The 16,321-nt window shown below is 48.5% G+C and overlaps 1 protein-coding gene across 1 annotated transcript in view; it reads right to left on the bottom strand.

Annotated features, from left to right (window-relative positions):
* Positions 1–16,321, bottom strand: part of LOC135900843 (uncharacterized) — a 715,897-nt gene that overhangs the window by 456,083 nt on the left and 243,493 nt on the right. The window lies entirely within an intron of this gene.

Raw genomic sequence — 16,321 nt, 5'->3', positions numbered from 1 at the left:
TGTTGATCAGCCTAGAAACGGAGCCGTATGCGAGTCGATGTATTGCTATTCGTAGCTTTTCATCTCAGTTTTCAAATTCTCGAACAGTCCAGCCGGAATTTTGTCTCGTGCCATCGAAACGGTTTCGATGGAATGTGTTCCGAAGACCTCACTACCAGTTCATCAATTCTTTAACGCCTTTTTAGACGTAGAGTGTAATACTTAATAATGTTGCTGCAGCCTTCCTGCCATTGCCTGTTGCTTTTTTATTGTCATAGCAATTATATGGAAACACCAGGCGAATTTCTGCCATCGGTGTCGGCGCCTCCGTCGCGGTGATGTTCCGTATAAAGTCCAAGGGCGGTAACATCGTCGCCGCCCGCCATATGCCCTATGTACGCGTGAAAGCGTGCGAGCGTGAGCCCACGATGCGGCTCAATCATGCGGCTCAAACATACGCGCGCAAGGAAAGGTAGCGAGGAGGAAGCACACCGTCTTCCGTCGTGCTCAACGTACCGGAGGGGAGGGGAGGGAGTGGGGGGTCACTCCGGCAGCTGCTGCGTATAGGCTCTGTACAGTCGAGTTTACGACTACTCTGGCGCCATCTGCCGCAGCCATGCGACAGTATAGGGAAGGTGGCTCTGCGGCTCGGCCGGCTCGATGCGCACTGCATTTCGTGTTGGCCAGGTTGGGGCCGTTGTGCGTTGCTAATTATCCCTCTCCCTCTTCTTATTGCGAAAGCAATACTGCTCGTACTTTCGGCCCATCAGTGGTCGTGGCGCCTCCTTACACAGCTGTGCGTCACGGGACCGTGTGACGTCACGCCAGACCGAGAGACGGGGCCCCAGCTCGCGGCATCGATGGTGGAGCCGAAGCTTTGCGCGCCGCTGCTGCGGCGCTACCGAGAGAGGGCGCTCGCTGGTGTGACGTCACGCCAGGAGGTCAAATGGGGCTACAGCTCGGCTCCTCGCAGTGGTCGGCGCACTGCCTTGCGCTATGTCGGATGATGTATAGCCATAAGTTTAACAAAGGGCAACCATGTCCACACTATCAGCCGAACCAAGGCGCAGCCAAGGGTATTGCTTTCACAATCTTCCAGGCTTAACCAAGCGAAGCCTTCAGCCAATTTTTTCGGATTCGTCTTGCGACAGTGCAATGGCACACGCTTCATGGACAAGCGTCGAAATTACGGACGTGCCAAAAAGAACAAGTGGAACCGGCGATAGTGCTGCGTAAGACTCACAGCCACGAAGGCCAGCCCGGGATTAATTGGTACATGCTTCCTAGCAGGCGTTACGAAATACAATGGCGAAAGAAATGGATCCCAGCTGTGACGGGAGTTAAGTCAGCTTCTCTCATCGTATTTGTGAGGAGGGTCTGTTTTGTAAATCGTCTACACGTGCGCGTTTCGCAGCTTGTGCCACTCCAGCGGTCATGGCCGGGTGAGCTGTTAAACATTTGTCAAGACTGTGCTGATTTCACGACTGCTTAGTGAAGCTCTAGCATTTGGTATGATCAGCATAACACTGGTGTGCGTGATGAGCAATATTTTATGCCAAGGAAGCTTATTTTATGCTGGCGAGAGCTAATCCATAGATGATCGATACTCGTTTCGGCTGCTAACGTCAGAGGCGCAGTTTCACATGGTGCGATTTTTTTTGCGACTTCATAGTTGCGAAATCGTCTTGCAGAAGCAAAGCGCCCATGCAAGCAAACGAATTCGCAAGCGAAATCAGACCTTGTCAAGAGGGCATAATGAGCCTCGATCATTCTACATGATGAAAAACGAACATTCACGTCATATAAATGCTGATCTCGTGGTTAATAAAGCTCATTATTCAGTTGCAAATGGCTCCGAATGGGTCACAAGCGAATCCACCAGGATCCGCTCTAATCATTTTTTCAATGGACAAAAAGGTACTATCGAAAGTCATCCTGACAACATCTCGACGCTTTTTCCGGACGTTTACAAAGGGCGGCAAGCTGACGAGAATAATTTCACAAATAAAAAGACCTGATAAGGTCTCGTTTGTCTTACTAGCCGCGCGAAGGGACTTGTAGTTGCGCCGATTACTTCGGGAAGTAGGTCCCACTTCTGTGTTCAGCAGTGGGCCATAACAGACCGGTTACAACTGCTTCAAAGCCGCAAAAGCTTTCGTTTGGCGCCGTGCCAGACGACGAACCACAGAGAACGTTAGAGTAGTGTGGTGTCACAAAGCCACTAGACAGGTTTAGAATAGGGTTTGTCACCATTTCGTACGTTAAACGTAAGCACCCTTGCGGGACGTTACGGTGCGCGTCCTTTCAAGTATTTTAGTTTACCGTATAGAAACGCAATCGTAAAGAAGACGTTAGAAAATAGGGCGCCGTCTGGCGCCTCGTGCCAAACCTATCCAGACCAAGACGATCCAGTAGCAACCATCTTGCTGTTGCTATGCGGACGCGTCTCGTTAGGCCTAAGGGTGCCAGAATCGCCGAACGACCTCATAAAATGGACGCACTATGCACGCATAACTAAACTCTCAGGTGATTTTCGAGAAAGCGAAAGCTCATTACAATAGTTACTGACGATCAACGTGAGTGAGAGCGCAGCCATCACGAGAATTCACGCCGAGCGAGAGCCATGGTTGCCGCCATGTTCTACAACGCTATTTCTGAGCGTCCGTAAACGTATACGGGACGTTAAACTCGCAAAATAACGTATGTTATCATAGCGCACGTAAACTACAGAAACTCAATAACGTTCGGAGCATGCGCAATGAGGACGACGCTATTTCTTTATGTACGTAATGCGTGTACGTTTGGTTGCAAACGCTATTCTAAAACTGTCTACTTTCAATCAAGATCGCACCCAACCGGATCAAATTTCTCAATTTCGATCAGGCATGGTCACTGCTACACGGTCCAACAATTCGAATCAAGTTAGGTTAGCTCACTCCGCATGACGGTGCTGACGACAGCCTACGATCGTGATCGTGAAGCTCGAATTCGATGCACCGATCGAAATCGACTGAACGCATATCGAGTAAAATCGCGATCCAATCTGACCGTGCAGCTGTACCCGGTCCAGATCGAGCTGTATAGCGACCTAAAGTAACAATGTGACATGGGCATCAAATGATAAGCCGCGGGTTACAACGTGCCGAAGCGCAATGAAGCATGCAGCGCCAACAGCCAGGCGTCGAATAAAGATCAGTCCACATAACAGAAGCACAACGTTTTCATGGTGCCAGTTTAGTGAATTCAATGTTAGTGTCATAGTACGCTTTACTGACGCGAAAGATGACCTCGTACAGTTGTTTCCCCTGCTGCGAAAGGCACTTCGCGTGAACGTCCAGGCCGGCCACTTCTTTCGCGGAGAGAACGTGTGAAGTAGCGTAGAGCTTGTATCCGCTGGTTAACGCAGCAACATGAAAGTACTCTCCGGTTCCCATCATCATCATCATCATCATCATCATCATCATCATCAGCCTGGTTACGCCCACTGCAGGGCAAAGGCCTCTCCCATATTTCTCCAACATCCCCGGTAATGTACTAATTGTGGCCATGCCGTCCCTGCAAACTTCTTAATCTCATCCGCCCACCTAACTTTCTGCCGTCCCCTGCTACGCTTCCCTTCCCTTGGAATCCAGTCCGTAACCCTTAATGACCATCGGTTATCTTCCCTCCTCATTACATGTCCTGCCCATGCCCATTTCTTTTTCTTGATTTCAACTAAGATGTCATTAACTCGCGTTTGTTCCCTCACCCAATCTGCTCTTTTCTTATCCCTTAACGTTACAACTATCATTCTTCTTTCCATAGCTCGTTGCGTCGTCCTCAATTTAAGTAGAACCCTTTTCTATACTATAGTATAGGTTCCTATACTATGCCTAAACCCACAAAAAGTATTTGCGACATCACCGTGCAACACGCTTGTACCTTCATGTGCACAAAAAAGAACGGCCAATCACGGATATGCGTGCGGCTTTCGGCGACATGTGCACGCAGTTTAAATTTCGCGCTCTTCCCACCTTCCCAGTGTCGCGCCGCTCGCCACAGGCGGCGCTGAGCAGCGCGGCACCGTACGGCACCGTGGAGTGTATGCAGCAGCACCGCTGCTGCTCAGTGGCGCCGCCTGTTCACTGGATAGAGCCTCGCGGCCGCGCGGCCCCTATCTTGAAAGCGATCTGCGATGGGGACTGAGTGTAGGTGCGCCGAAGGCTGGTAGCTTCGTGTGCGCTACGTTCTCGCCGCTTAGTTCGCGTTTAAGCGAGAGGCAGCACGAAAGCCAATTCACTCGCTGCTGCTGCCGTGCTTCCTCACTCGAGCGCTTTGACAGCAAGTTTCCGGGCTCATCGAGTGAGATGTGGTCATGTTTGCTTCTGCGCACGTGGCACCAGGCTTGTTAATCTAATTACTAAGCGAATGTATAGAAGCTTATACGGCCGTTAAAACTACCATCCTTACTTCGTATAGCTGCCTACTAATTTGCTATCGCAATCGATGCTTTGCCTTTCGCGCGAAACTGCGAGTTGGCTTGTCTTTGTTGACAGTTATGAGGCCTCAAACATGATCCGCATACACATGAAATGTTCTTCGTCAATACAACTGCGACATAAGTTCCGTAGTATAAACGTCCCTATTCAAAAAGAAAAAAAACAAGGAAAAGAAAGGCCGATGCAGGGAATGCTTCTTGCCACACCTCATACAACATATAGAATCCAAGCCTTTTCTCTGTGCCAGAAAATATCTGGCGCGTTCTTATTGACGTTCAAACAGTGATTGTTTTTCTTTTCTTTTATTTCACACACTAATAAAGGCATTATTTCCTCGCGCATTAAGGATTGACTGTGTCCTGATGTGTGAATATCCGCACTGAGAAGGTCGTGTGGACAGTCCGTATGTGCGTCTTGTGGTTGCTGCGAGACACTTCAGCGCCTAATATTGGAATGCGTATAGCTTGCGCAGCGCCACGTCGCTACCGAGAGACTACCACCTTCTTGGCCTGCGGTGTGCAACCTTCGCTGAACGCCTGTACCTCCAGTAGTTGTGCGTTTCGACGGGACCAGGCTTATCGCCCCTTCCTTGCTTTTCTGAAAGATGCTGACTTGGTCTCCTGCTCGAAGCTTATTTTGTTCCGTGTTTGCGAGGGACGAGACTTTGGACACTATTTCTTATATTTTTTTTACATTCTTTATTTGCGCGACTTGCAGTGTTCCTTGTTTTCTCTACCAGTCGTCATATTCTATTCTTTGTCATTGTCTAACTTTAATCTTTGAGATCTGTTACAAAGTTCTTTGCTTGCTCTTTCCTGCCCTTCTTCCTGTGTTATATTTATATTTTCCGCCCCTCCTTTCTGAAGAGCATGCGGGCGTTGTGCCCCTTTCAGGTGGCAGTTGCCAATCTGCTCCTTGCTTTGTTTTTCTTTATTTCAATTGTATATATGCTTTCAAATAATAATAATAATAATAATAATAATAATAATAATAATAATAATAATAATAATAATAATAATAATAATAATAATAATAATAATAATAATAATAATCCCTATCAGACTATTATTAATATTATTATTGTTGTTGATGATGATGATCTTGATAGTAATAGCCTTGCGATTGTGCGTTCACCTTAGCCCAGCTCTATCTCTACTGCAGCAAGTTCTCTTTGCCTTATATCAGATTATGTCCGGCGCTAACTGTGGCAACATTTAGTAGCCAACCTGCCGTCTTCGACACAAATGTTCTTACCTCAGCAAAATAAAAGACCAACCTATACGTCTGGTTGAATACTGTCCTTTGTCTTGTTTTACATGCTCGCTGTGCTACGGGATGACGTGAAAACTTTGCGTGCCCAAGTGTAGTGGGCCTCAGGGCCGCTTCCTTGCTTGGCATACTTGTTTTTTGAGGCGAATCTCTCATCTTGAAACTTGCGTGCCTCTATGAAGGCCGTCTAGCGTAGTCTAAAGTGGAAAGAAAGGACATATCGGAGAGCACCGAGCCGAGGACAAAATCGAAGGCAATGCGACGCGGCGAGCGCCAAACATGGAGAGCAAACTTGCACTGCGATCTTTCGCCTCTTAATTGGATCTTCAAACCTGCGCTCGTGTTTGTTTTCCGCTACAATGGAGGCACGATCGTTCGCCGAGCGCCTAGCTTCGCTTCTCCCAGCGTTGGTGTTTGACAAGAAGTCAGCGAAGGGGCACAAACTATTTCTCGGCCACGTTATTAGCTTCTCACTGTCTGCGAAGACGGCTATGGTGCAGCAGGCGTAGAACAAAAGTCACACCACATACCGCCACGCAGAGAGAGTAATGAGTGATGTTTTGCGACTGAAAAAAGCCGTGAAAACACCATATTCAATTCACCACCAATTTATGTATGTATATATATATATATATATATATATATATATATATATATATATATATATATATATATATATATATATATATATATATATATATATATATATATATATATATATATCAGTGCAATCTGAAACCAGACAGTAAACTAGAGGTTAGAGGTGTGATATGGTTAGATTGGCTGACCTCTTTTTTTCCTATGTGCGTGTGTGCGTGTGTGTGTGTGTGTGTGTGTGTGTTTCTCTTTGGTGATCCAATCGCCATAAAAACAGAAGAGAGAGAGAAGGCCGAGATCTCAAGTAGGAAAGTGTCTGGTTGACTACCCTACGCGAAGGGAGGGAAATAGGGGAATAGAAAGATAAGAGAGAGGGAGATATAGGTGGTGAATGTGTGCGCGTGATAGACGGCACCATGCACGTTAAAAGCAATGGCACAGGCCAGTTGTTCTCGAAAAGCACAAAAGCGTCTTCACTTCTGTCGGGGCCGATGACCAAGTGGGGACGCTCTTCCAGTAGTGTCTGTACGTACAGCGTACGATCATCTAGTAGCCTCATTGCATTGAACATTGACGGTCCCTGTATGTAAAATCGAGGACCGTGACCCATTAGGTGGTCTGTGTTCTCCTCGCAGTCCGCAGACGTCGCATGCAGCACTGTCAGCCATTCCAATTAGTGCTGAATAAGCTATCGTGAAAGCAACTCTCAACCACAACCGACACAGAATAGATGCCTCGCGTCGGTGCAGTCGGGACGGTGGTGAGAGTGGCAGCGAAGGGTTTAGTCGTCGCAGTCTGGGGCGCCCTGTATGGGCTATGTTTCCCTCGGCTAACGAGAGGGCGCGTGCCAGCACGCGAAGCTGCCTCGTAGCGACTGTCCTAGAAAGTGGAATCGGGACGGAGTGGCCTTCTTCATATGACGTCCTAGCAGCCTTAATTGTAGGAGTAGAAAATGCAACGTTCTAGGCATCGACTTGATTAGGCCGGAGGTCAGTTTCAAATCACGCACAAAGACTGAGAGAAGAATATATAAGAACGTATGTTACGTTTGCTTCTTTTTTTTTCGCTTTTATTTCTACAAGTGCTCCTATTTTAACTGGCTCTTTGCTTAGGGCCCTCAAAGACGGAAGTGAAAATCTAGTGGATATTCGTTTAGCAGTGCATGTCATATAGTCCTGCAGGAGCAGTACAGAACTATGTACGTAAATGAAAGAGCACGCTATTGCATTAAATTATGAACACTTTAGAGAGGTAGTGTATCAGGAAAGTGAAGCGAAAGCAAAGAAAAGCACCTAGAAACGGCCGCAGAGATGCCGAACTGTGCTACAAGAAATCCCTGGGAACTTGTCCGCTGCCACTTACCACGGCAACGTGGCCCGTCCCGGGTGCCGGAACAAAGGCTTGCAATATGAATGACGTGGGCGAAATTAATGATGCGCGTAAAGCTCGGCGCGTCACCACCACTGCCGACGCCGCCACGGGGATCTCTGCCTGCCCAGTGCAGCACAGCGCGCGTTCCCAGCAACGACATGGCTCAGCGGAACGTTTAGCCCTGGGCGGGCTCGCAGCCGCGGCAGAGATTGGCTGGCGTCAGACGCGAAACGATTTTCGCTTTCGTCGCGATGCGGTCGCTTTTCGGGTCGGATTACGGGAGCCGTCTAGCTATGCGCGGGAAAGGTCCCTTAGACAGAAAGAAAGAAAAAATGAAAGAAATAAAGAAAGAAAGAAAGAAAGAAAGAAAGAAAGAAAGAAAGAAAGAAAGAAAGAAAGAAAAAGAAAGAAAGAAAGAAAGAAAGGGACTTTTCCTCGGCGCAGCTTTAGCTCCTTCGCACTGGTACGTCTTTTCACATCGCGGTGTACGAATGATGCCCTAAGCTGGTACAAATCGCCGCGTCCAGTACACGCCTCCGCCGCCAGTCAATTGGGTTTGCAGATGGCCGTGACTACGGTGTGCGTTGAAGACGTAGCTCGCTAGGCTGGAGGAAAGTGTTGAGTGTTTGGCGGTCACATGCCTTGAAGCAAACAAGACGAGCTCGCGAAAAAGAACTTCCAGATTAGTCCCACTGCTTCTCCTATATAGGCGGCGCGAACACCGCGGCCTAATAGAACGCTTGCGCAGGCTTGTGCTACACATGTCCCGTAGTACGCGTACCTGACACCGGCTTTGCATTACACTTCGTGCTTCATTCGTCGACACGGTCACAACAGGCGTAGTATCCGATCATGTTCGTTCTTTGGGCGTCGTGCTCGCACCTGCGGTGGTCCGGTGCGCAAAACGCAGGAGTTACTCTAGATTCTATATGGCGGCGAAAAACCCTAGGACACGAAGACACATGAAATGTGTACCACACGCGCCAAGCATTTCACATGTGGCTTCGTATCCTCGTCTTTATCGCGTCATAGCATCTAGATTAAATATGTGTACCAACTAGCCCGAGCATCACTACTACTGCCGAAGCGTTGTTTTGGAAGAAGAGCATACGGCGATGGTAGCATATTCACCATCGCAAAATGGGTAGAATTACTGCTCCTTTGAATGTTGGCATTGTATACGTATCTATGGCGGCAAAATTTCCAAAGCACACCGGAGCTAGAAAACACGAGAATATTTTCAAGTCCACGAATACAGCTTTGAGTGTTTTAGGTGAGAGCTGCTTTGTACTTATGCTGGACATCCGGCAAAAAAAAAAGAAAGAGAGAAAGAAAGTGGATATGAATTCACATAGCTTCTCGTTCGTAAGTTCTATTTTCCAGCATCGTGATTGAGCTGAAATTTTCTCCTACGAACAATTCTAGCGTAAGATATTTTTGTGAATACGGACCCGGCGGCCAATATCGCAAAAATTTCTCACGCTAGAATTGTTCACAAAATGGCACCCAAACATCATGCTGAATATGTCATTAGCGAAGGCGACCGGTCAATAGCAAATGAAACTTACGAACGAGAAGCTAGGCGAATTCGGCTCCTAATTTTACAAAAGGCACGAAACAAGGTTAAAAGAACGTTTGTGTTCTCTTTGATTATATTTTGAACAGTCGTCTTTGGTATTCGTATACCTTCGTTATATATCGCATGGCCCCTATTTATAAGAATTAGTATGCCATCGTTACGTATCGCACGACCTATATTTACAAGAACGGAAAACGCTCTTTCGGTCGAAAAGGACGCGGGCCCGCAATAACAGTAAACTGTTACGCTAGAATTGTCGTAAGTTAAATTTCAGGCCATCGTGATGCTTCACATATTAGCGAAGGTGGCAAGACTATGAAAAAACAAACTTACAAACGAAAAGGCTAGCGAAATGGGCCCATGGTTCCTGCGATAAGCGCTGTCATACCGGGTGTCCTACGTAACTTGAGAGAAACTTTATATATATATATATATATATATATATATATATATATATATATATATATATATATATATATATATATATATATATATATATATATATATATATATATATATATATATATATATATATATATATATATTGTTACGGTGAAGTGAAGGAAGACGTTGAGATGGACTAGAAAAAGACGAAGTCTGGCGGTTGCCTGAACGCCATATCCATCATTTGTAAATATAAGTTATTTTACACTCGTGGGCCTGCTTTCTTCCCGCAACATTTTGGTGGAAGGTGCGGGGTACCACCACGGAACTTCGCAGCGGACGTCATCTACCTGCTGCCACAATGGCAAATCAACCGACACAAGCGACAACGCCTCGGCAGCCCGTGCCCACGGTCATCCTCACTCACCCACGGGACCCGGGAACATTTTGTGGCACGGACAACGTCGACGTCGAGGACTGGCTTACGATGTACGAGCGAGTGTGCGACAACAACAGGTGGGATCCTACAATGATGCTTGCAAACGTAATATTTTATCTGAAGGGAACTGCGAAGCAATGGTATGACACACATGAAGCTGACCTAACGAGCTGGGATGTTTGCAAAGAAAAAATGCGAGACCTGTTCGGCAGACCTGTCGGTCGTCAGCTGGCAGCTAAAAAAGAACTTGCGTGCCGCGCTCAGACGTCCACAGAATCCTATGTCGTGTACATACAGGATGTGCTGGCCCTCTGTCGCAAGGCTGATGACAACATGACCGAGGCAGACAAGATTGGCCATATATTGAAAGGTATTGCAGACGATGCCTTCAATCTCTTGATGTGTAAGGATTGTGCCACTGTGGATGCAATTATTAAGGAGTGCCGGCGCTTCGAACAAGCGAAGGGCCGCCGCGTCACTCAAACTTTCGACCGGTTGCGCAATACCGCCGCGACATCTTCTTGCGAAGACCCGCCGCGGTTCGTTCAGCCCGCAGGACCGGAAGAAATAACGCGCATCGTTCGCCGTGAGCTTGAGGCCATGGCCCCGGCTCCCGTTCGTTCAGACTGTCGGGAAAGCGTACCCGCTATCTCCCTTATACAAGCGGTCGTTCGGGAGGAAATAGCAAGTTTGGGCATTCCATCTCTCTGCTCAGTCCGCCATACCAACACCTACCAAATTTCTCCGACCGCTCGCTCCCGGACGCAAAGCTTTCCACCACTCCGCCGCAACCCAGCTGAATAGCGCACAGCGGATGATAAACCCATCTGTTTTAATTGTTCCGGTATTGGACACATCGCCCGTCATTGCCGCAACCACTGGTCGTCGCCTCCTCGGTGGTCGTCTCCGAGTCACTACAGCCAAGTACCCGACAATCGCACTTTCTCGCCCTATACGCCGACTAGGAACATCAACGCCGACAGTGCTCCACCAAGATCCAGCCGATCCCCGTCTCCGCAAGGTCGTAGGTCCCGTTCGCCTCTCGTTCACCGCTCTTCGTCCCCTTCTGCAACCGGTCGCTTCGCTTCGGGAAACTAGGCGGTGCAGCTCCCGGAGGTGAAGCTGCAACTCCGACCCGGCCCACAAATCCTCTATTGACCCTGCCTACATGTGGAAACCTGCTGGACATTGACGTCGATGGCGTTCCTGTTAGATCTCTCGTTGATACAGGAGCGCAGCTTTCAGTTATGAGCGCTGCTCTCCGCCGCCGGCTCAAAAAGGTTCTGACCCCCGCCGTACCGTGCACCGTGCGAGTCGCCGATGGGAGTACGTCACCTGTCCTTGGAATGTGCACAGCACGTGTGACCATTGGGGGCCATTATACCGTTGTTCTATTTATCGTCCTTGAACACTGCCCACACGACCTAATTCTCGGCCTCGACTTCCTTTCGAAACACTCTGCCCAAATTGACTGCTCCGCAGGTGTTGTACAGTTGGACCTGCCGCTTCCTGCTGACGCAACCACTTGTGCTCCACACCGCTTATGTGCTGCTGAATTTGCAAGGCTGTCTCCACAGGCTGCTACAAATGTCCTGCTGACGCCCTGTCCTCCCGTACCTGATGGCGAGTACGTCCTGTCGCCGCTTACTGACGTGGTTTTGTCGCGTAATATTGCCCTACCGAGCACCTTAATTCGGATCCGCGAAAACTGCGCTCGCGTGCCCATCCTCAATTTTGGGTTCTCGTCACATGTTTTGCCACACGGTATCGCCATAGCGCATATCACTCCTTTGGAAGAATTTCAGATTTCTTTTTTGACCTCTGAATCCTTCCTCAGTACGAACGGACCTTTGTCATCCACTCCTTCGTACTCGACGCCTGCGGACGATGTTTCTAAGATGATCGCCCCCGACCTTCCTTCCGAGCAAACAACAGCTCTTCGTCATCTCCTGTCATCTTATCGGGACATCTTTGATTTGGACGACCGTCCACTTGGCCAGACATCTGTTGTCACGCATCGCATCAACACCGGTGACGCCAGCCCCATTCATAGGCGGCCATATCGTGTCTCGGCAACAGAAAGGGCCATCATACAGAAAGAAGTAGACAGGATGATGGACAAGGACATCATTGAACCCTCCAGTAGCCCGTGGGCATCACCGGTTGTCTTAGTAAAGAAAAAAGATAACTCGTGGCGCTTCTGCGTTGACTACCGTCACCTCAACCGGATAACAAAGAAGGATGTTTATCCCTTGCCTCGCATTGATGACGCTCTTGACTGCCTTCACGGATCCCAATACTTTTCATCAATTGACCTCCGCTCCGGCTATTGGCAGATTAGCGTCGATGAGATGGACCGCGAGAAAACCGCCTTTGTCACACCGGACGGTCTGTACCAATTTAAAGTCATGCCCTTTGGATTATGCAATGCGCCAGCTACATTCGAGCGCATGATGGACTCTCTCTTGCGCGGCTTGAAGTGGTCTACATGCCTGTGTTACCTCGACGATGTGATTGTGTTTTCGCCGAACTTTGAGAGCCACCTGCGGCGCCTCACAACCATACTCTCCGTGTTTCGCAGGGCTGGCCTTCAGCTAAACTCCTCCAAGTGCCATTTCGGTCGCCGTGAAATTAACATGCTTGGTCATCTCGTCAACGCCGCCGGAATCCAACCTGATCCACAGAAAGTTCACGCCGTGCGAAATTTTCCTGTACCTTGTTCAACGAACGATGTCCGTAGTTTTCTGGGCTTATGCTCTTATTTTCGGCGATTTGTGAAAAATTTTGCGGACATCGCTCACCCTCTCACTGACCTTCTTAAGAAAGACGCCTCTTTCTCTTGGGGACCGCTACAGGAGAAAGCCTTCTCTACCCTGATTGAGCGGCTTACCACTTCCCCGATTCTCTCCCACTTTGACCCTTCTGCGCCCACTGAAGTACGAACTGACGCGAGTGGTCATGGCATCGGCGCTGTCCTCGCTCAGCGTCAACAGGGCCAAGACCGTGTCATCGCTTACGCTAGCCGCCGCCTTTCCACGCCCGAGCGAAATTACTCCATTACTGAGAGAGAATGTCTCGCGCTCGTATGGGCGGTCGCGAAATTTCGCCCGTATCTTTTCGGTCGGAGCTTCTGCGTTGTCACCGACCATCACGCCCTCTGCTGGCTCTCCTCTTTGAAGGACCCAACTGGACGACTTGCACATTGGGCATTGCGCCTACAAGAATATACATTTTCTATTATATATAAGTCAGGACGCCTGCATAAAGACGCTGACTGCCTGTCCCGCAATCCCGTGGATCAACCGGACGATACCGATGCAGACTCCGACATCAGTATTCTGTCCCTCTCCGGCTTCCTCCACATTGGCGACGAGCAGCGCAAGGATCCTGTTCTTCGAACACTTATGGACCGCCTAAGCTCCTCGCCCAATGACCCGTCCCTTCGGATGTTCACCTTGCGCGATGGAACTTTATACCGTCGTAGCGTTCGTCCTGACGGCCCGGAGCTCCTCCTAGTCGTCCCCAAGCACCTTCGACTCACCGTGCTCCAGCAACTTCATGACGCTCCTACTGCTGGACATCTGGGCGTCACTCGTACTTACGACCACCTGCGGCGCCGCTTCTTCTGGCCTGGCATTTATCGCTCTGTGCGCCGTTATGTCGCTTCTTGCGACCTGTGTCAGCGCCGGAAGACGCCTGCTATGCCTCCCGCTGGTTTGCTTCAACCCATTGATATACCTACAGAGCCCTTCTTCCGTGTGGGCCTCGACCTCCTTGGTCCGTTTCCAATTTCCATCAAAGGAAACAAATGGATTGCTGTAGCAACCGATTATGCCACTAGATATGCCATCGCACGAGCCCTGCCAACCAGCTGCGCTACAGATGTCGCCGACTTCTTACTAAAAGACGTCATCCTGCACCACGGCGCCCCTCGCCAGTTGCTGACGGATCGCGGCCGCTACTTTCTATCGAAGGTCGTTGATGATCTGCTCCGCTCCTGTTCTACAGAACATCGGATTGCTACCGCGTACCACCCTCAAACGAACGGCCTCACCGAGCGACTCAACCGCACACTCACTGAAATGCTCGCCATGTACGTCTCCAACGATCACCGCGACTGGGACGTCGCTTTACCATACGTCACTTTCGCATACAACTCGTCCCGTCACGACACTGCCGGATTTTCACCATTTTTCCTTTTGTACGGCCGCGACCCCACCTTGCCTTTTGACACGTTGCTACCTTCCGCAGTACAGTCACCCAGCACTGCTTACGCTCGCGAGGCTATTGACTTAGCCGCCCAGGCCCGAGATGTCGCCCGTCATCGCCTCACAGTCTCGCAAGCTTCTCAAAAGCGACGCTACGACCTTCGGCACCGAGACCACCATTTTTCACCTGGTTCCCTTGTCCTTCTCTGGACGCCTTCACGTCGTGTCGGCTTGTCGGAAAAATTACTGTCCCGTTTTTCTGGTCCGTACCAGATCTTACGCCAACTGTCCGACGTGACCTACGAGATCGCCCCACTCGGTCAGCCTTCCGTGCCTCCCAACTTAACCAGTGATGTTGTTCACGTCACCAGGCTCAAGCCCTATGTCCCCCCAATAAGTGAGGCTGTTTAACTTGCACCGGGACGGAGCTCCCCCACCGGGAGGGTGATGTTACGGTGAAGTGAAGGAAGACGTTGAGATGGACTAGAAAAAGACGAAGTCTGGCGGTTGCCTGAACGCCATATCCATCATTTGTAAATATAAGTTATTTTACACTCGTGGGCCTGCTTTCTTCCCGCAACAATATATATATATATATATATATATATATATATATATATATATATATATATATATATATATATATATATATATATATATATATAAAGTTTCTCTCAAGTTACGTAGGAGTTACGATATAAGTGCCACGTAGCTGGTCAGAACCAAGGCAATGTTGTTTGCCTTCGCTTGGAGATACTCAGTTTTTTTTTTTGCATAGCGCCTAATTACCTAATTAGGCTTAATTATTTGATAAACTTCTCAAATATTATAATGAGATGAAAAGTGTCGATGAGAAAATTGTCGAGCAACATGAACAAATGCCGATAAAGCTTTCAGTTTCTCAATACGTGCTGCATAAGAGTGTTTTTCCGAGTGTGTATGAAGCCGGCGAGTACACGAAAAATTACCGCGCGACTGGTCGCTCGAGGCACTCGAGGCCCTGCAGAATTGAAGAACTGGAACAATATCAGTGCTCAATTATTATTATTATCATCATTATTATTTGTTTTGAACCCATATATACAATTAACAGGAAAAGGGAAAGCGAGGAGCAGGCAGGCAACTGCCACCGGAACGGGCACAACGCCAGCCTAGTCTTCAGAAGGGAGGTGACAGCAACACAGAAATGGAAGAAAGGAAGGAGGGAAGGAAAGAGGAAAGGAAGAGCAACCGGACAAATATAAAGAATAAAGTAAAACAGTACAGATCACACACAGTAGGGCCGGTCACTGAAGGTCACGCTACTACAGAATGTTGAATAAAATAGTTTCGACGCTACGAACGCGAACCTAAGTTAGTTAACTCTAGAAAAGTAAGTAGATCGCAATGAGCCTGATCATGTTTAGACGCACAACCACTGGCGTACAAACATTCGTCGAGTGTCGTACACCGCAGGCCAAGGACGCTCAAAAACATTGAGATAACAACATTCCAATTGAAAGCGAACCACTAAGCATTGTGCCCCGAATTGGCGAGCTGATTAAGGAAGGAGTCTCAGAGGCCGATATCGATATCTGCCACCGAGTGCCTACTGCTAGATATAATGAAGCAAACATAATTGTTTGATTTGTCCGCAGAACCAAAAGGAATGCCTTTCTTAGCAAAGCAAAAAAAAAAACAAAAAAAGACGAATGGATACAAAGGCACTGGGCTTTCAATAAACCTCAAAGGTGTTCGTAAACGGACACCTCACACGGTATGGCAAGGGACTTCTTGGTGCCGCAGTAGAAAGGAAGAAGGAATTGCGGTGGAGGTTCGTGTGGACGGCAAGGTGTTCGTTCGGAAGGATAAAAACTCGCCAGCTGTTGGAATCGCCAGTATGGAAGATGTTCATAAGATGACAGCGTGAGCGCCATGGCTTTCTCGTCTCTTCTTTGAAAGTACAATGAGTTTCATTCTATGAACTGCGCTGATTATGATATTCAGTCGTTCAATAAATTAGTCTTTGATACCAGTA

Source organism: Dermacentor albipictus, chromosome 1 (assembly GCF_038994185.2).
Source record: "Dermacentor albipictus isolate Rhodes 1998 colony chromosome 1, USDA_Dalb.pri_finalv2, whole genome shotgun sequence".
In the NCBI taxonomy this organism is placed as follows: domain Eukaryota; kingdom Metazoa; phylum Arthropoda; class Arachnida; order Ixodida; family Ixodidae; genus Dermacentor; species Dermacentor albipictus.
This window is presented reverse-complemented; position numbering and strand designations above follow the sequence as displayed.